The 19884-nt window shown below is 39.1% G+C and overlaps 1 protein-coding gene across 1 annotated transcript in view; it reads right to left on the bottom strand.

The window, feature by feature from the left end:
* The window catches only part of csmd3b (CUB and Sushi multiple domains 3b), a 386683-nt gene that overhangs the window by 195387 nt on the left and 171412 nt on the right, over window positions 1–19884 (bottom strand). The window lies entirely within an intron of this gene.

A 19884-nucleotide genomic window follows, 5' to 3' on the forward strand; every position in this document is an offset into this window, starting at 1 on the left:
AAACATACTACATTGGCCCTTGTGTCACTGGGACATTGGTTGTGTGGTTTTTTAAGAAGACTGTGCTCAATTTACTTTTTTCAAAATACTGTTTGAATAGGTGGATGTTTTTAATTTGCAAAGCAAACTGAGCACAGCAACGTATCCACTGCCCCAGTGATTAAAGATACAATGTTGAACATTTTTTGCTGAGAGCGTACAAGTCCAACTGTAAACATGTTATAAATTATACCTGTATAATTTATAGTTATACATAAAAGAGGCAATACTGTATGTAACACACTCTTACAGCAGACACGTATTTTCCTTCACACCAGTGAGTGCAATTTGAGATGACATGTGATTTATATTACTCTACAACATACCACATGTTGATATTATCAGTATTTATTGAGAGACAGAGATACACTATGTGTGTTCTCCTAAACTGCACTCACTGATAAGCTGAAAAAGACACATCCTTTATAAGAGTGTCGGCAGGCACTGTCAGATATACATGCACATCCAGGTGGTGCTGCCTTGGGGGATGCATGTACAGATGACAGAGATAGTAGGGACCAAGCCAGACTCCACCCACAGGAAGGGTAAAGAGAATAACTGTGGTCCGAGAATCACATCAAGCAAAAGACGATAACCAATAGAAATGAATAGAGACATTAGCAAAAGATATTAGAAATCGGACAGAACCGAGTGCACTGAGTAGAGACAGGAAATACACAGAGCCTAACAGGGGAACATAAATAGATATGAACAAACAAAGACAAACAGAACTAGAGTAAACAAAAAATAGAGAACCAGATTAAAATAGGCAAACGGTTGGTACAAACTGTGTCAAATACGAAACGAGAAACAGGATGAAATAAAAGAAGTGGTTTGAAAGGAATTTCAAGATAGACTGAGCTTTTTTCAATAGATCAATAGAGTGTGAAGTTAGGAACAATGCACGTTTTTGGGTTTTTTTGTCTCATTAGGAATGTTGCTTGTGTCAAAATGCATTGACATAAGCAGACGTTCAACATTTGCTGAGATGAAAAATAAGACGTGCATTATTCCAAACTACAGGTGCTGATGTATTGAAAATGAAGTAGGGAAAAGCATTATTTATTCATTAACAATTCATTCACACAAACAGATTCATGTAAGCTACTGAGTTAGTCAGACAGAAAGACAGACAGACAGTAAGACAGACAGACAGACAGGCAGACAGTAAGACAGACAGGCAGGCACTGACAGATCATTCAGTTTTCCAGATAGACATTCATTCCAAAGCTAGACAGTCAAGGAGATTTGTGTAAATCAACCAACATCCAGAACCAAGACCTGCTGAGACCTCCGTCACATTTGCAGGAGAGCAATGATACAGTAGTCTGCATGTATGTTTGTGTGTGTGTGTGTGTGTGTGTGTGTCTGCACAGTGGGAGACGGTACTGCTTGCAGGATGACAGCTGTCACAGGTTTATCATGACAACAGGACGTCCGCAAGGACTGGTGGACACGCACCCGCATGCACGCGCACACACACACACATACACTGACATACACACACGCTCACACCTCTTACAGCCCTCCAGCTTATTGATGTGCCTGTGACAGTTGACAGACAGCTAGAAAAGCCTCAAGGTGCACTGATGTGTGGTTCTTATTCAAGAAGAGGAAATGAACTTGTAAAATAAAAAAGGATTAATAAACAAGTGAGCAGCGCTCTTATGTGCAGCAGACCTTTGGTGGATTTGACATTATGATATTGTAGCATTAAGGTCCGTCAGCAGCGATGTTTATAAAAAGCAGGCTTGAATTCTGATGTATATCTGGAGGAAATTTGAAAGCCATGTAAGGACTCAATGTGATAATTTTAGTTGACACATGATGCAATTAGGATCCTCACTAAGTCTGTTGTGTGTCATCTCGTAATGGCAGGGCTGTGCAGAGACCGCTTCAGGAGCAGCTGCTCTAATAAAAAGGGACATTTGTTGCGAGTTCACAGGGGGAGGGTGAGAAGTCCAGAAACCTATAGCCAACACTGATTACCTTCTGTTAAATGTTTGTGCATCAGACATGACATGGAACCAGTCAGCTTTCCATGTTGCATCTGTTAATTTTGGATACAGCTTACTCCTGCTCCATCAATCATGATGGGTGTGACAGTGTTAAATATTACTGACTGTACTTCTACAATTTTCTGGTCCCATTAGTTCCCTTTCCGTTGCAGCTGCAGTTTAATATGAAATGAATATACCACATGCAGAACAAAAAGATGTTATCTTTCAGAAGCAGATAGCAGTTTTATGTTTTTTAATATTAGTTTTCTTTAATAATTTAAACAGCTTGCCTTTTAACTGTATAGAACAAATTATCTCAATTTGTAATCCTTCAACATCTGAACAGAGTTGAAGAATGGGATTTCATTACATACAAGTCTGATCAGCTTATAGCAGAAATCTTTAAATCCAATAAGCATTTAAATTAATCTGTGTCTGACAACAAAGGAGCACTGAGGTCACTGCAGCTACATCTGATCCATAATGGAGCCTGCTTGAAAATGTGACACACAATACTTACTTTAAAATTATTACACAATGATTGATAGTGAAAATAAATAAATAACTGTGGTTGCCTTTTAAAACTGACACATCCATGCCATATTTAGTAAACAAAAACATGTCCAGGCTATTGTATAATGGCGTTGTGAAACATGCCATAATTTCAGCTTTTTATATTTCTTCTTCCAATCCTATTTTTTTATCCATCCATACACCTGTCCATGCACCCATCCCATTTGCCATTTCCAGGTCTTTTCTACATATTTACCTGTAGCTAATAATCTCGAACATTAGCATTCATTTTGATGGACTTGAAGCTCACAGTGGTGTGTTCTTAAAGTTACAACACTACATAGTCTTCTTGGTTACAAATATCATACTTGACATTTGATTTGTATTAGGGGTTCATGTGTGCTACTCCTTGAAATGTAGAGGCTTAATTTCTTTTCATCGTAATCTTTGCTAAATGGAAGACATGACACCCTTTTGGGCTCCTTAGTGTCTTTTTTAAAGCAGGGTTTTTGAAAAGCACTTGCATTATGAGATGCATAACCCATGTTTTGAGATATTACATGTGAAAGAAAAACAAATCAAGAAGATAAATGAGCATAAGGGGATGATCTTCTTTTTCAGATCAGTCTTTCTACTATGATTTCATCACGGGGGCCAATTTGAGTAAATCTATTGGTAAGTGAGGGCTTTGCTATCCGGCTGCACTGATCTGCTGTGTTCTGTTCTCTGCTTTTATTTTAGACGGCACGGTTTTGGCAACCTGGGGAGGCTGAGCTCATGCTCATGCTCCAGCACGCTGACCCACAGGAGGAGGGAAAGTGTGTGTGGAGGAGGGCGCTATATGTGTTAGTTTGTGTGTGTGTGTGTGTGTGTGTGTGTGTGTGTGTTTGTGCGAGGAAGAGAGAGGGAAAGAGTGCTGGCCATGTTGTTTTCATTTCTCCTCACATCAGTGAGCTAGTATTGCCCTTTTCTTTGCCTTTCCGTCCCCCGCTCTCTCCAGTTGTTGCTGTATCACCACCTCTCTATTCTTTCCTACTGGTCTCTCCTCGCTACACCCCTCCTCTTCCCTTTTCTGCATCAAGATCTTTTTTTTTTATAGTAGAACAGAAAATCTCCTCCTCTACACTCCTCCTATCTTTTTTCCTCCTTATCCTCACCTCCCTCCCTCTGTTCTCCCCTTTATGCTTCCTTCTCTCTTCCTCATACATCCTTGCCTCTCGCCCTCCCACTCTCCTTCCTCATCATTCCCCCTCCTAACTGTTCCCATCTCACCCTCCCTCGCTCCTTCTCTCTCATGGCCTGGGGTGCTTTGATCACTCGTTCTTAGCCTCCTCTCCCATCCGTTCATCCCCTCTTCCCCACTGTGCTGTCATCAATATCGCAGTCATCTGAGGATTCCTTCTTTATCCTTCTCTGTCTCGCTGTGTCTTTCTTTAAGATCTTACTCTCTCTGCATTTCACTCTCCGTCTCTCACTCTCCGTCTCTCACTCTCCGTCTCTCTCTCTCTCTCTCTCTCTCTCTCTCTCTCTCTCTCTCTCTTTCTCTCTGCTGATTGATTTTATGTTTAATGGCTTTTCTGGCCTCATCTCTTTCTCTCCCCTCTTTTCCACTTGCCGTTTCTTCCCCCTCTTCCCTTCCTTCTGTCCCATAACTCCATCTCTTTTCTGCATCACTTTGATAGGCAGATCACTATCACTAGCAGATTCGCTGTCTCTCACAAACACACACACACAAACACACACACACACACACACCAACTTCAATCACAGAAGACCCAGTGTGCTGTCAGCCTCTAAGGATTATGGGCCATCTACATCATCCTCTCCTCTCCTCTCCTCTGTCTTCAGGCTGCATCCATCCATCCCTTCTGCTCTCTTATCTACATCCACCCATCCATCCATCAACCTCTTGCCCCTCATATGCTGTAAAGCTGAATATATATAGCTACCTCTCTTTCTCCCCCATCACTCCCTTCCATACCTTTCACACCTCGGTTTACCTGCCATGAATGACTGAACAGACAGGAGTGTGACTTTTTAACATGTGCACATCACTGATCCAGCATTTGTTTGTTTTTTTTAAAAAAAAAAAAATTAAATGTATTTATTTCAGTAAGTCACAGGATGCTAATCGGGCTTTCTGAGCAGCTGCACTGTGTGTGTGTGTGGTCTTCACTTGTAGTCTCAATGTCACTTTCACCATCCCGTCCTGCCAGGATGCATTAAGTGACAGTTCTAGATGCATAAAAATCAGATATTGCAGACAGATCCATCAGATCTCTGAAACTAGTAATGGAATTGGTTGCAATGTGATCATAATCCAAGTCCGTTTTTGAATGTGGTCCAGTCACAATGTGCACATAAGTAATGCAAAGAAAGAGGCGGGGTGAGAAATGTGATTGTAACTCATACAATCTGATTTTACGGATCAGAATTTTAAGAAATTACATGAAACATACAAACTATATTAGAGTTAAATTACATGCTCTACAGTCTTGAATCTCACTTGTGCCCTTTTTTGGAGACATACACATAAGAGATTAAAAAAGTTACTTGCTCAAATTTCCAGAAGTGACCCAGGCTTCTTTTCCATCCATGAAATGCGTGTTATGTATAATGGTCTGTTTTAATTAGTTTCAATTAGTCTGTCCATTTGCTCCATAGAATTTTATTTCTTTTCCCTCCAGAAGAAGAAGGGCCAAGATGCTTTACCTTTGGTCCAGCACTGTGTGTAATGGGATTTTTCAAGCGCAGGGTGCAGCTCTTTGAAGCACAAATGAAACAAATCCACCTTCAGAACTTCCAGGGAAGATGTCTGACTAAATCTTGTTGTTCAGGAAATAATTTTTCAGTTGATTTAGTAGTGTGTATGTAAAATTATGCATCAGGAGATCAGTGTTCGCACCATCTGGTCTTGTAAAACGGCCTCATATTCATTGGCCGCCATTCGACCATGCAGCTAACATGTGGGCTAAAGGCATCTTTCATTTTGCCAAATGTAAACCCATCTGGATGCAGAAAGAAATTGTGATATATGACACACGCTCTCACATGTACAGATATTATCCTCCTCACATCCAGAAAGTGTTACGGTGTCGTTTCAGACCTATCATAAATACCAGCTTTGGGAAACTGATGATAAAATTTTTAAAGCTGCAGGGTTTGTGGGGTTTACATTTATCCTGTTTAGATTGTGTGTATCGCTTGTCTGCGAGCTTCAACTTGTGACCACTGTTTGTTGATGCGGGAGGCTTGTCATGACTGGAGACTGCTCCCCCTCAGGTATTCAGGTATCAACTGTTTTATGTCTTCAGAGATCTGCTGCCACATTTTCATGAAAGTGATGACCGTCACACCACATTTAAAGCAGACAAATACCCACATTCAACTCCGTATGACTCATCTGTGTAGCTGCCTTCGCAAAAGTGATTTAGTAACTTCAAATTCAGTCACTTTTTATGTGGCATTCCCATTACTCTTGCTTTCCCTCATATATTGCTATCATATTTTTCTATCCCTCTTCTAAATCTTGTTAGAAACATATTGGTTGTAATGTAATGCTTGCCAGCATTACATTTTAGACGAAGTCATAGCGTTTAGGGCATGCACACACACCCACACACAACTAGTAACCACGCTGACCTTCAGCTCCTCCCACCATCTGTCCACAAATCAAAGAACAGATGCTGTCTGCCAGTCAACTAACAGCCTGACATTTAGACCAATTAGGGCAGAAGAGTGATATAATGTTAGATCACCAGAAGGAGACAAAGTGAGAAGCCACTGACTGATAGATAGATTGCTATCATGATTATTATTCTTAAAGTAGCCTTTGACCCTGACTTACTGAATTATATTTAGTTTGCTGGTAAAAGATGTAGTGTGATAAATTTTGAATCTCATTATACTGTGATTATTCTCTTCCCAAGATTGATACAATTTGACCCCTGCTATGACCTCATTTAACTAATATCAGGGTAAATATGCCTTGGCTACTGCAGAATATGTATTGCACCAACTAGGACAATCATGTTAGTGTTATACTGGTTTCAGAGGACAGGATCATTAAACTATTATGTTAAAAAAAACACCCCCAGAAGTGGTAGAGATTTAGTGTCTTGTTCAGGGACACTTCAGCAGTACAGATCGTTTGGTCATAGAGCGGCGGCCCCATTCACTAAACCACCCTGCCCCAACAGAAAGAAAGTAAAAATTACTGTAAAATATGGTACTAGATGAAAGGAGAGGAGAAGAAGGAGGTTAGAAATGTTAAACTAAATGACAAATCAATTGAATGAGAAAAAGAGAGGAATAAAAATATAGGAAATTGAGGGTAAACAAAAAAAGGAGCAGAATGGAAAAGTAAGACTCTCTCCGCCTCTCTTGCCGTCTGACTCCAGAGCAGCACTTAGATGGATGAGCTGTTTTCTCATTTGGTCATTAAACAGAGTTTCTAAATTATCAACCGTAACGACAAACTCCTAAAGTTGTGATTTATAAGTATTACCTCTCATTCTTTCACTCTCCCCTTCTCCCTCTCTTTTATTCTCGGATAGTAGGTGTGTCTGAGAGAGTGTCTGCTTATGTGCATGTTTGACAGTGTGCGTGTGTGTGCTCACCTGTGTCCGTCCCTGGTTTTGTGTATGTGCCTCTGCCTATTTCAATGTGCTTTCATCCGTGTGTGTGTGTGTATGTGTGTGGGGTGGGGGGGGCAAGCTGGAAGGGGGACAGAGTGAGAGAGAGACCCTGGGTGTCAGTGAGTGTTAAATGTCATCCCTGACATCTTAAACAAATAGCTGCGTACTGAGAGTTTAACGCATCACAGCCCTGACGAAATACATTCCACTCTTGTCTCTCTTCTCCATATTCGCTTCTCCTCTCCTGCCCTTCTTTCCCCGTCTATCCTTCCCTTTCCTGTGTGGCCTGTCAGGGCACACACAATTACATTTTTCTAATTATCTACCTACTTAAAGATCGGTTGATAGATTCAGAATCATAATGTGTTGAAAAAGCAAACTACGCTAACTATGCTAGTCAATATAGTTCACTTGAATGTGATTAGATGTTACGACCGAGCTCGTAACCAAACAGGTGATGCATCAGGAGCATGACCAAGTATTCTGCCTGAACTAATGCAAACTAATGCATGCAAGCTATGTGACACCATCCTCACTTACACACCATTCAACTGACTGATGGTAGAATAGCATGAAATTAGGAAAAAACAGCAACTGTTTTGCAAAAGTTTTATGAGGAAGGAAATACATTCAACATATCATTAAGCCTCAGGGATCCGTGCAGTACATTTTGGTGAGAAACGCTAAACATAAACATAACTGTGTTGATTTACAAGAAAAATCCACAGGGTGCCTTTAACTTTCTTTGTGTGTGACAAACAAAGATAAATAAGATAACTGTTGTATTAGAGAGGGCATGTAGAAGAAGAGAGACATACAATGGTCAAATGAAATATAGATGACACACTATGAAAAGTGATGTGTCTTTCTAAAGAGAGGATTATTAGATTACTGTCACCAAGTATAGTCACAGTAATAAAGTACTGTCACAAAGAATTTGATAGCAAAATGCCACATGTCTCTCATGATGACAGTCTCTCAAAAATGCTTATGAGACAAAACTTTAAATGGCTGATTTCAAATAGTTTCTGACAGGCCATCTATAGACTGTACAGACTTGAAATGGCGACTGCGATATGTCCTGACACAGATCAACCGCCATAAAGTCAGATCAGTATGCTAGTCTATATCTAGCTGACATTTAGACCTGAATAATCAATATATAGACAGTGAGATACTGATCAGTATCAATAAGAAAAAGTCCTCACATGTAAAGTTGATCACATGTACAAACCACTTCATTCCTTCTCAGTGTGTATAGTTGACCCTTTTTGCTTTCCATAATCAATACTTAGGCATGAAAATGCAGATCAATACAACCAGTTATGCCACAAGAGATCAGCAGGACAAAGGTGTCTAAATGGACGTCTCGTCTTGCCTTCAATAATGTCAAACTGTGCATGAATAACCAACTGCAGTGAGACTGTTACTGTCATGAAAACTGATCATTTAGTCTATCTGCTTCTGCTTCCATTCCACAATCAAGATTGGTATAAAAGATGATACCCCAAGTATAATGTATATATTTTCTATCTAAATTATCTAGTTTTATTATCTACCCATGCCAATGATTAATGAGAAGCAATGTTAAACTTTACTTTGCTTGATGTATTTTCTTAAAAATGTCATTATACTAAAATATTTGATATGTATAGTTTCTAAAGGTATGATGATGAGTTTGTAAACCTGCGGCCTGTGGTAATTATTATAGCAATTACCATGTCATCCACACTGAGAATCAAAATAGTCAAGGTGCAGTATTTATATACAAGGACATGTAACTGGATCTGTATGAAGTGAAAAATGTTGAATGACTACATTTTGGAAGAAATGGATGATAAGAATCGTTCAACTGGTTCTGTTTGTGAGAATCTGTGATTGAACAAACTTTATCTTGCAAGAACAATATACTGCAAGGTATATAAAGGACAGGAAGAGGAGAAACAGGAAGAAGGGACAAAGAGTGATCAGAAGAGATAAGGAGAGATCGAAAGGAAAGACAAGTAGCAGAGAGAGAAGGGAGAAAAGTGCAGCATCTATGACGACTTTAAGACTCTCATCCAATTAGTTTTTCATTGGTGACAATGGAAAGTAACAGAATAAGAACGACAGCAAAACAAAGACATACTGTATCTGTGATAACCTTTATGTCTATGCTTTTATCTGTATTTTTTGTTGCTTTTTAAAGCAATATTATAAACCTCAGTTTATTTCATGAATACATTTTATTTAACCTGACTTGTGAGAAAGAGAAAATAACATTCAAACACATAAAATGGTACTTTTTTTTTTATGATGCCCACTCTGGAATTTGAATATTCAAAATATGTGACATGTTTTTAACAACTTGTAAACAATCTCTGCAGTGATGTCGATATTGACATTGAAAGGTGCACATAAAGACGGAAGGAGTCTGTTGTACCGAAGACATTTGAGAACTGCCTCTCATGAATTTCTCCATAGATGAAGTTTGATAGTTACAATGTTCCCATCTATCCCCATCACTCATTACTGTTAACAGCAGCCATTATACAGTCCCATCCATACAGATGCATTAAGTTACAATTTGAGATGTTGTATTTATCATCCAGCTGTCATAAAATTCTGATGACTACTGATAAAGATGTGTGTGAGAGAGCCAGGGAGAGAGAGCCAGAGAGAGATGTTAGCTGAGGGAAAGACAGATGACAGACAAAACAGAGATGATGACAGATGATTTAATGAAGAACTGACTTGCTGGAAGGAAAGAAAACCAATTAGAAGACACAACAGAAGCATGGAGCGAGGGAGAGAAAGATGTGGAAAGAGAGGCATGAGGAGGAAGATGGATGAATATTGGATAGAGATGGATCAAGGCAGTGATTGAAAGGACTAGTGAGAACAATGGAGACATGAGAAGAGAGATGGAGAAATATGAATACAGGTAAAGAGCAACACTGAACACAGAAGTAGAGAGATGCGGATAGACACAATTGTGATGCAGACAGAGACAGTCGAGGAGAGAGATAGAATTGCACGAAAGATCGATGGATGGAACGGTTTAAAGATAAGAATTTCAGATTATATCGCATTGAAAAAGAGAGAGCGTTGTGATGTGTATATGAGGGAAGATGTGGAAGCTCATAGGGATTGAAAGTAAAATGTCTTTCAAGGCTAGAAAGGAGCTGAAAGAAATCCTCTAAACTGAAGACATTTTGTCAGTGCTTATTTTGCTCAGAAGCTAGCTTTTGGTTAGGGTTTGAATTTAGGAATAATGGTTTAATTAAGCAAAAATTATTATAGTGAACACAACTCAAATGCAACAATAACATGAAAAAAATGGGTCATTGGACATAAAATGGAAAACCAAAGGATGAAGTGTGTGAATTTGTGGGTCTGTCTGTCTGTCTGTGCAGGCCTCTGAGCATGTGTGTATCTGGCTGATACTCAAATGGTATCTGAGTATTCTGAACTCCTCGTTCCTTGTGGTTTTGTCTCATTCAGTCTCTCTTGAATGTTCAATGGAAGGAGAGAGAACAAAGTGCTGGAAACTTTCTTTTCACTGCTGCCTGAAGCACTTTGTTTTCTCATTTTCTATCACTTTTTTGTTTTTCCTCCCACTCTTCACCTTCTCAGTTTCTGACCATGAACTCTGCCGTAATTCAATGTGGTTACACACACAGCGCTGCTGAATGAGCGAATATGAATTAAGTCATCTGCCTGTTTTCTTTTCTACTTTACATCTTCTTCTGCACGGTCCTTCTCTCTGTCTGTCTCCATCGCTCTCTTTTCTTTTCTTCACCAGCAAATGTTCACTCCAACGATCACTCCATCCTCTTCTAGTAAAGGTCCATTTCAAGTAGTTTTATATACACCCTGCATGTATATGTATATGTATGCATACGTGCATATGTATCTGTGCATGTCTGTTGGCGGGTAGCACGCATTTGTGAACGTCTGAGAGTTAGTGTGTGTTTGAATTATTTATGAAGCCTAAGTGTTCCTCTGGGAGAAATGCAATACAACACGAATCTACTATCTTATTCACAACGTGTCTATTTATATGTTTCAAACATGCAACGCCTGAGGAGACTGAGGTCTTCAAAGCCTAAAACTGGACATTGTGCAACCCATTTCCATAATATATAGTTAATCGTTAAAACAATGTTCACAGTCTATAATCTTCATATACAGTAGTTATACAGCCTACTGAAGAGTGTAGAGCTATCGTATGTCTTACCCTGGCAGGTACATTATAGAATCATCTAATATTGTCACTGTCTGTTTAATATTCCAGAACAGTCATATGATTCTCAATCCATGGCAACATTGTTTAACATAACGTAACCTTCAAGAAAGGTTTGCACTCGATCCCAGGCAAAGACGACACTCTCAACACTCCAAAGAGGGCATGGATTGAGGGTAGTTGGTATAATGTCATATTGCAACAGATCTATGTCAAGATATGGATTTGGCTATAACATCTCTTCCATTATTAAATACATTTTTTATTATATACACTCAAATTGCACCACACGCAGTGCAATTCATTGCATGTTATCAAGTACAGCTGGTAAGTTAAAAGCAAATTACACTTTCTGCGTTCCTATGTAGACACCCATGTAGTATAGACAGAACTGCATGCGTCTCTACTGTCTGTATCCACATCTGTGTCCTTTTTCGAGCATAGCTGAACTTTTAGGCCAATGGTTGTTACCTGGAGGTCAGGGTCAGGATCGAGATAAATATTAAGGGTCATGATAGAATAGGAGAGAAGATTAAGTAATATCTGATGTTAATAAAATTATGTTTATTTTTTCATACTTTTTTCCAATATTTTCTTTTTTTTTCTTTTGAAATACTGTATAATTTCACCTCTCTACGCTCCAATATTACTCACATCAAAAATCTGAGCAGAGAAAATGATGATGACAAAATGGTTGGGAATCAGTGAGTTAGCAATACATGAGATTGTACACCTAAACAATTCTTCACTTGCATGCTAAGTAAAGAGGGGTGAATAAATAGAGACAGACAGCACTACAAGCCAGAGACAAGCTGTGTTGGAGCGGGATGCTTGTAGAAATGTTTCCTTATTGTTTAAGAGCCTGATTTTACACAGTCACACAAAAATATTGTGTTCGTGTGCATGCGACTGTTATTTTGACACAATGTGCTTTTCATTAACGTGGACTATCATGTGTATCTGTGTGTATTTGTGTGCACTAAACAGTGGTACTTCTGTGACTGTGAGTGTAATTGTGATTATGTTCGATAGTGTCTTTGTTTTATAAACACAGATAGTTGTATTTGTATGTTAAATATTGTGTGTGTGTGATAAAGGGTGTGTATCGCCGAGTCATGCATAGGTGAACAGCCTGATTGCCTGCTACATTGTGAATGAACCAGTCATGCATATTGACTACTGATAGACACACCAAAACCCAATGGAGAGTGTGTGTGTATGTGTGCATGAACCTGACTGTCATATCTGTGTGTTTGTATGTGTAGGTGCATGAATGTGCATGCTTCTGTGTAAAAAAGCATGCATGTCCACACATACCATACACATATGTCTCTATCTGTATCTCGGTGTATGTGGGTGTTCCTTGTTTGTTTTCAAATAGCATATAAAATGCAGACATGCCTAGTTTAACTAAATGGTTGCCCTGAAGCCACACTAAACAAGCAAATCATGCATGTGTAGTGGCATCTCCTCAGGGAGTGTCTGTCTGTGTGTTTGTGTAAACGTGTGTGTTAGCTATGTGTTGTTGGTGCATGAAAATGAATATGAATGACTGAATTCATGTCAGTATGGTGTAGTGTGGCATTTCATCTATTTTCATTTAGCGGCGGAAGGCAACCACAGCAAGAATACGATCTCCGCTGTTTAAGACAATGCAACATTTCAGAGTCATTCTAGTGGTAGTATGAAGTACTGTTCCCTCAGCAACCGCGATGTGTCTACCTGTGATACTGGAAGTACTGTATATACATAATTAAGCTCAATATTTACAATGTGTTGTTCATCACGATACTATGTAAAAACTGTGAGCTTAGCAACCTGCTCAGTCATCAAAACTGTGGCAAAAGTGCAGTCAAAACTAAAATCCCCCTCACCAGCACTAATTTAAAAGAGGAAAAAGGGATGCTGTTCTATGTGTTAGTAAGTCATAAAAAGTGTAGACCTGTAACTTTTTTGGGAAACTACTTTCCAACACATGTCATGTCTCTGAACCCAGTGGGGGTCGGATCATTTCCTATGCTTTCAATGTGAAAAGTAGAAATTCTGAATAACTCTGCTGATGAGGGTGTTAAAAATTCAGCACTACAGGTGGAGGATAGTTAACAATCTCTAATTCCACAGTACCTATTCTTTCATCTATATCAGAGGACGTGCACTGTTTTTAACACTTGTGTGGCTGTCTCTCTGACTGTCTGCCTTTATGTCATCTCTTAATCTACAAAATGGCTTCATATTGGCTAAACGTATCCCACTTAATGCGCGTCCTCCTTCTAATGCATTATGTTTTCAGCATGTATGTGATGCTTACTGTTGTTTCTGGTCTTCTCCATGTGTCTCCTTTTCTCCATCTGTGTCAGCTACAGAACCTCTTTATGCTAAAACTATATTATGCATGCAGATAGAACGCCTAAACAGCGGTCTCCGTGGTAACCCAAAACACATCCATCATCATCACCATGACAACCAGGGATAGAACCGTCAATCAGCACTGTCCCAAGGGAATCTAGGATAAGCCTATACACCCACATCTTTACCGACAAATACAGATGAACAAACACGTCCGCGTATGAGCACATGCACACAAATGTTGCGCACACACAACCGAATACATATGTACGCAGACAAGACAGTGGAACAGACACACACCCACACACATACATACACACACAGAAAACTATGTTGTCTAGGGTATTTACCATCACACTCCATCAGTTGTGAGATTACACACAACTTTATCCACACACTCAGTCACACACACAGACACTAAAGTTGGGCATGGCCAGATCCATCATAAACTGACATACAGCAGGTTGGTGCACAAGGGCCCTTTGCCATGAGGGGGCCCATGAGCAGATGGCTTAAAAATACAGCCAGCCAACTTCTTTTTTTTAAAATATCTTTTGGGGCATTTTTTTAATGCCTTTATTGGATAGCCACGGTTGAGATATGACAGGAAACAAGGGCAGTTAGAGACAGAAAATCAAACCACAGACGTTGCGTTTACATGGCATTTGTCGCATGGCTATCCAACTTCATAAGATTTGTCCATGGGGATATAATCACTTCCTAAACAGCAGCTACATAATTCAAAAACTGAAGCTGTTATCTTTCATTCTATCTTATTTTATTAATGCTTATCTTGTGTCATCTTCGCTCTTTATTCTTTCTTTCTTTTTTCTTTCTTTCTTTCTCTCTTTCTTTCTTCCTTTCTCTTTTTTCTTCCATACATTTTTCAGTCGCTAACTACTTCTGCTTACGTTCACCTACAGAAAGCATCCAAATATCAAAATGTTCAGCTCTTTAAAGACAGTACTGCTATCATTCAGATTTTTTTTTATAACTTTTATACTTTTTTATATAATTCTTAAATATATATTGTATTAACATTTATAATGGAAAGTCTATGAGAGGAATGTTTTAAAGTTGATATCTCAAAACTAAAAGTGGTTAAGTATTCATACTTAACATGGTACCTCTAGCGCCATCAAGTGGTCAGTTATTACGTGTTTTATGTTTTGGCTAACAACTTATGAACTGTGAAGCATGGCAAAATAATATTTGCACACTGAGTTACTTTGATGAAACTGATTCGCCTGATATAAGCCACGCCCATTTGCACCTGGAAAAATGTTCTGCCTTTTTAGATTTTTTGGTAAACACATGCTTTGCTACTTTTGGCATATATTTCATCTAATCTTTACCAAACTTGGTACATACCATATTTAGATATCCTTGAACAAAACTTATGAGTTTGTTTTTGGGTATCACTTACCCTTTGTCTGTAATTGGTTACCAAGCTTTTTAAGGTGTGGCCTGATGCACTTAATGCACCATAACTCTTCAATACTAAATTGGACTGCAACCAAATTTGGGAATGTTGCACATACAGGCACATTGCAGAAGTGTGTAACATTTCATACAGTTCTACCCAGAGGGGGCGTTTAAAGTAAAATTATAACATGATTATTCTGCATTTCTGTTGTCTTTAATAAAATCTAACTTACACAAGTTCTCCATGAGAATGTGCATAACATACTGAATCATGGCACCAATAGCCCCACCTTGTGGTCATTAGTGAAACACCACACTATTTAATAACTGCCATATCTCTTTAATGTAATATTCCATGGTAACCAAGTTCAGCAAAGTTGCACAGATGGGGACACTGAACAAGTTTGTAGCATTTGATACAATTTCACCTGTAGCTGGCTCTAAAAGATTTTTAAAAATTGCTGCTGGAGCAGCAGTAGCAGCAACAGGAAGCAGCAGCAGCTCACAGCTTCCAGCTCTCACACACATTTTCTTCAGAAAATGCAAAAATTTTAGTTAATTTAGATTCAATTATTACCTATCCTGAGAAAAGTAAAGTAAATGATGAATTAACTCTAATCTGAACCCTGCTGCTCTGTTGTTTTGTGATGTACTCTCAATAAAATGCCAATAAGAGTAAAGTTTTGCCCTGAATGTCTACAACTCCCTCTCACTCATGCTTCCTCTCTGGAGTGGAAGAGTAATAAAGTCTTAACCTTTCTGCACTTCCTCTTCGTTTCTCACAGACATATCCTGACCATAACCTTTTCCCCCCTCTGTCTCTCTTCCACTCTATCTCTCTGCATCTCTCTCTCCCTCTTGCTTTCTCACCATCCCTCCCTCTCTCTCAGATTAAACTGTCTATCCTGCTGTCCCCCTTGAAATCCCCTGTTACACACCACCTCAGGCTGTGTGTGTGCATGTGTGTGTGTGTGTATGTATAAGCCAGACATGCTAGCTGAGCATTAACCTGTCAAAGTATCAAGAGACAGGGGAAAAGGAGAGCAGAGAAGAGAAATAGAGCAAAGGGGAGTGACAGAGAGAAAGTGAAAGAAAGAGGGAGTTGGGTCAGCAGACCCAGAACTCGACATGTTGCTAGGTAGTGGAGGTGGTTCTGTTCCCATGGTAACATTTTCTCGACTGGATCTATACCGCACAAACTGTCTGACTGTTACACACACAAACTTGTGTGCATTTAAGTATGTACACATGTACATATATCTGTATGTTTTCATATACCGATCCTGCATGTTACTAACTTGACTTCTTCTCCAGAGTTCTTTGTGCTTTCTCATCCGCAGGAAACCCCAAGGACCAGGCTCTGGCCCATGACCGTGGGAACATCCTTCTCCAGCCGTCACTGCTGTTTGTCACTGCTGTTTGTTGTTACTAGTCATGTTGCTGTTGTTGTTGTTGTTCTGCTTCTGTGTCCCCCCCCCACCTTCTCTTTCTTTCTCTCTCAACCCAACAGGTCAAAGCAGATGGCCGCCCACCTAGAGCTGGGTTCTGCTTGAGGTTTCTTCCCATTAAAGGGGAGTTTTTCCTTACCGCTGTTGCCAAGTGCTTGCTCACAGGGGAATTGTTGGGTCTCTGTAAATTAAAGAGTATGGTTTAGACCAGCTCTATGTGGAAAGTGCCCTGAGATGACTTTTGTTGTGATTTGGCGCTATATAAATAAAATTGAATTGAATTGAATTGATATTCAAACAGAGCATACACAGACATACATAATGTAGGGTATGTCCATCATTCAGGAGAACATGAATTAACACAATTGTTTGTTGCCTTGCCAGTACTTTAAGACAAACATACCTAACTGACAGTGCTGACAGCAAAATATCATGTTGTCTATCAAAGTAACATGTATAATCTGTCCGTTTCTTAAAACACTGCTGACACTGCTTTATATTTATGATATTTAATCATGAACTGCTTTCTTGGCCCCACAGATCTTGACTTTCAACATACTCACAACTATAACTGTAAGATGTAACTAAAATTGTGCCATACACCCAATTAACTAACATCAACACTGTGACTTCTCCCGGATTAAATATTCAAGTACACTTTCTTCAATTAATAACGCAATTATTCAATTAACACAGAATACTATCACCTCTACAGTACTAACAATCATAATATCTGTGAAGTATGTCATGTTTCAATAAATCCACTGATCTTAAAACTGATCTTTAAATCTTCAAATAGGTGTACAGCTTTAACAAATCTCTCCCTCTGTGACAATGTAATTAAAAAATGTGTCTGTATATACAGCGGTTTCTTTGTGTTATGATGGCAGGAATGATTATTGTCCTATATTGTCCATGTAAAAGACTGTTTTGCTTGTCAGCCATGTGTATCTTACAGATGTGACTAAGCAGCCATGACTAATCTTCAATCTTTTATTCCCTTCTAAAAACAATGACATACATATACACAGGTTACAAATGAACACACTCACATACTCAAAGCACACACATAGTCTATGCATATGCCAATATATAAGGGTACCTAAACCAGGACTCTTTCACAGTTGCACAAACAGCTAGATTAAAATACAAATTCATAATGCCGGACTTCACACAATAGCGGGGAAGACGGCAACAACAAAGCATGCATAAGGAGGCAGATTATGCATGTATGCAACATTCAAATAACAATGGCTATTTATGTTTGACCATTATAACAAACAGTGCAGCTGCAGCAGAAGAGCAAATTAAGGGACATGACCAACACTCCAGTGGTCAAGAGCAACATGAGGAGCTTTATTGAATAAAATGAGATGTGCTGTATGAAATAAATTGTTGGAAAATGCAGGCACTGTGGCTGTGCATAGCTGTGTAAAATCACTTGCATGTTAGCCAAGAAAACTTGACTAGCAGAGTCACTATTGGCCACTCTAATGGATAATATAAAGGGGTCTAGAATGTGCTGAGGTTTGAGTGTTGCCTTAATAGACCATTTAAGTCTAACAGAGGACAATTTTGGAAACAGAAAATTGTCAGAATAGGCCTGGCCAGAGGTAAACTGTTTTTTTTTTTCTTACATCCTGCTGAGAGGAGGTTCCTTGATGGAGGGCAGGTGATAGCTGATGACCCTGTCCATTCAGACATACCTTTCACAAAATCCCTGAGGAAGCTGTGTCCCAGGAAATAGATGGAGCATTGAACATTTTGCCGGTCAGTTATCAACATCCATATTGAATACAAGGATTGCACTGGTCTGGTCCAAAGTTTAAAATGGTCTGGTCCAAAGTTTAAAATATAATGTGCCATAATACAATGTGAGAGGCAGATAGGCTTGGAAAGAGGAGAAAATCCATGGCACCGTTGGCCACAAGCCTTCACACACACACACACACACACACATACACACCACACACATAGACAGACACACACACACACGCAGACATTGTGAACATCCTAAATCGTTTAGTGGCTAAATGGGCCCCTGCTGACTACAGCACTGCAGTACTGCCACTACTGTGTGTGTGTGTGTGTGTGTGCACGTGTACGTTGTATCCTGGTTGTGTATGCATGCATATATGTGTGTGACTGTGTTGCAGTGTCAGCAGACTTAACAAGGGAAAGAAGCCATCATGGTAAACACATTTTTAAACCAATCACATTGCAGTTAACTAAAGTACATCTGACATAAACCTTCTGCCAGCTGACAGAAACCTCATTCTGTGCCGCCAAAATCCGTGCGCTACGAGTAAATTAGGGATTGGAAATAAAACCACTGTGGTAATTAAAAAAGAAAACATATGTTTTATTAGTGCGCCATTGTACTCACTGACAACTAAATTATAACACCGATGTGATAAATACATACTTTCTATAGAGACAGTTTTTAATGAAGGAAATAAACATCCAAAAAAAGAGATAAAAATAAATATAATTACTCTGTGGATTAAAAGTATTATCTTAATGGTGCAGTAATAAATAACAACACTGGAGGTGCCATGAAGCAGCTGCAGGGGTGTGATGTGTTGTGTTGTTGTGTGCTGATAACTGCTAAGGACTAACTTGTTACTTGGTATCTAATTTCAGTATATCCAGAAAGATCAGGTACTCTGCACCCTCTGAACAACAAGTTTGCGCCACAGGTAGGCTAGTGCTGCACCTGCTTCAGGTGTTATGGTTACAAGAAAAACCACAAATCTGCTGATCACACAACCATACACTGATGCAGTGTAAGTTTGCCGCACTGATGCTTACATGAGCAAGTACCAGCATCTTGATGAATAAATTAATAGGTTGTATTAATAAATGAATAGTGTCTTAGTCGAATCTTTTTAGTACCACAGGCTTCAACACAAGCTGTGTGTCAGCTTGGTGATCCAATGTCTGTGTAAGTTAAGTGCAATTAAGCTACAATATGACAAGCCTTTTTACTAAATATTGGATTTTTCTTTTCTGTGTTGGTAGGATGAATAGGATGTAGGTTTCATTTTCCAAATTCTTGCTGTATAAACGTCTGCCTTCGTTTATTGTAAATACTTTTGGGTAAACAAAAGTAAACTTTCAACAATGCTGAAAGGTTACAAAAAAAACATAGGCTTGCCACAGCAGGTTGATTATTCATTCATTCATTCATATATTTTATTTATTTAAAAACTCAGAAAACACATTGAGGGAGAACCCTCATTTTCAATGCT

The sequence above is a fragment of the Thunnus maccoyii genome, chromosome 15 (assembly GCF_910596095.1).
Source record: "Thunnus maccoyii chromosome 15, fThuMac1.1, whole genome shotgun sequence".
In the NCBI taxonomy this organism is placed as follows: domain Eukaryota; kingdom Metazoa; phylum Chordata; class Actinopteri; order Scombriformes; family Scombridae; genus Thunnus; species Thunnus maccoyii.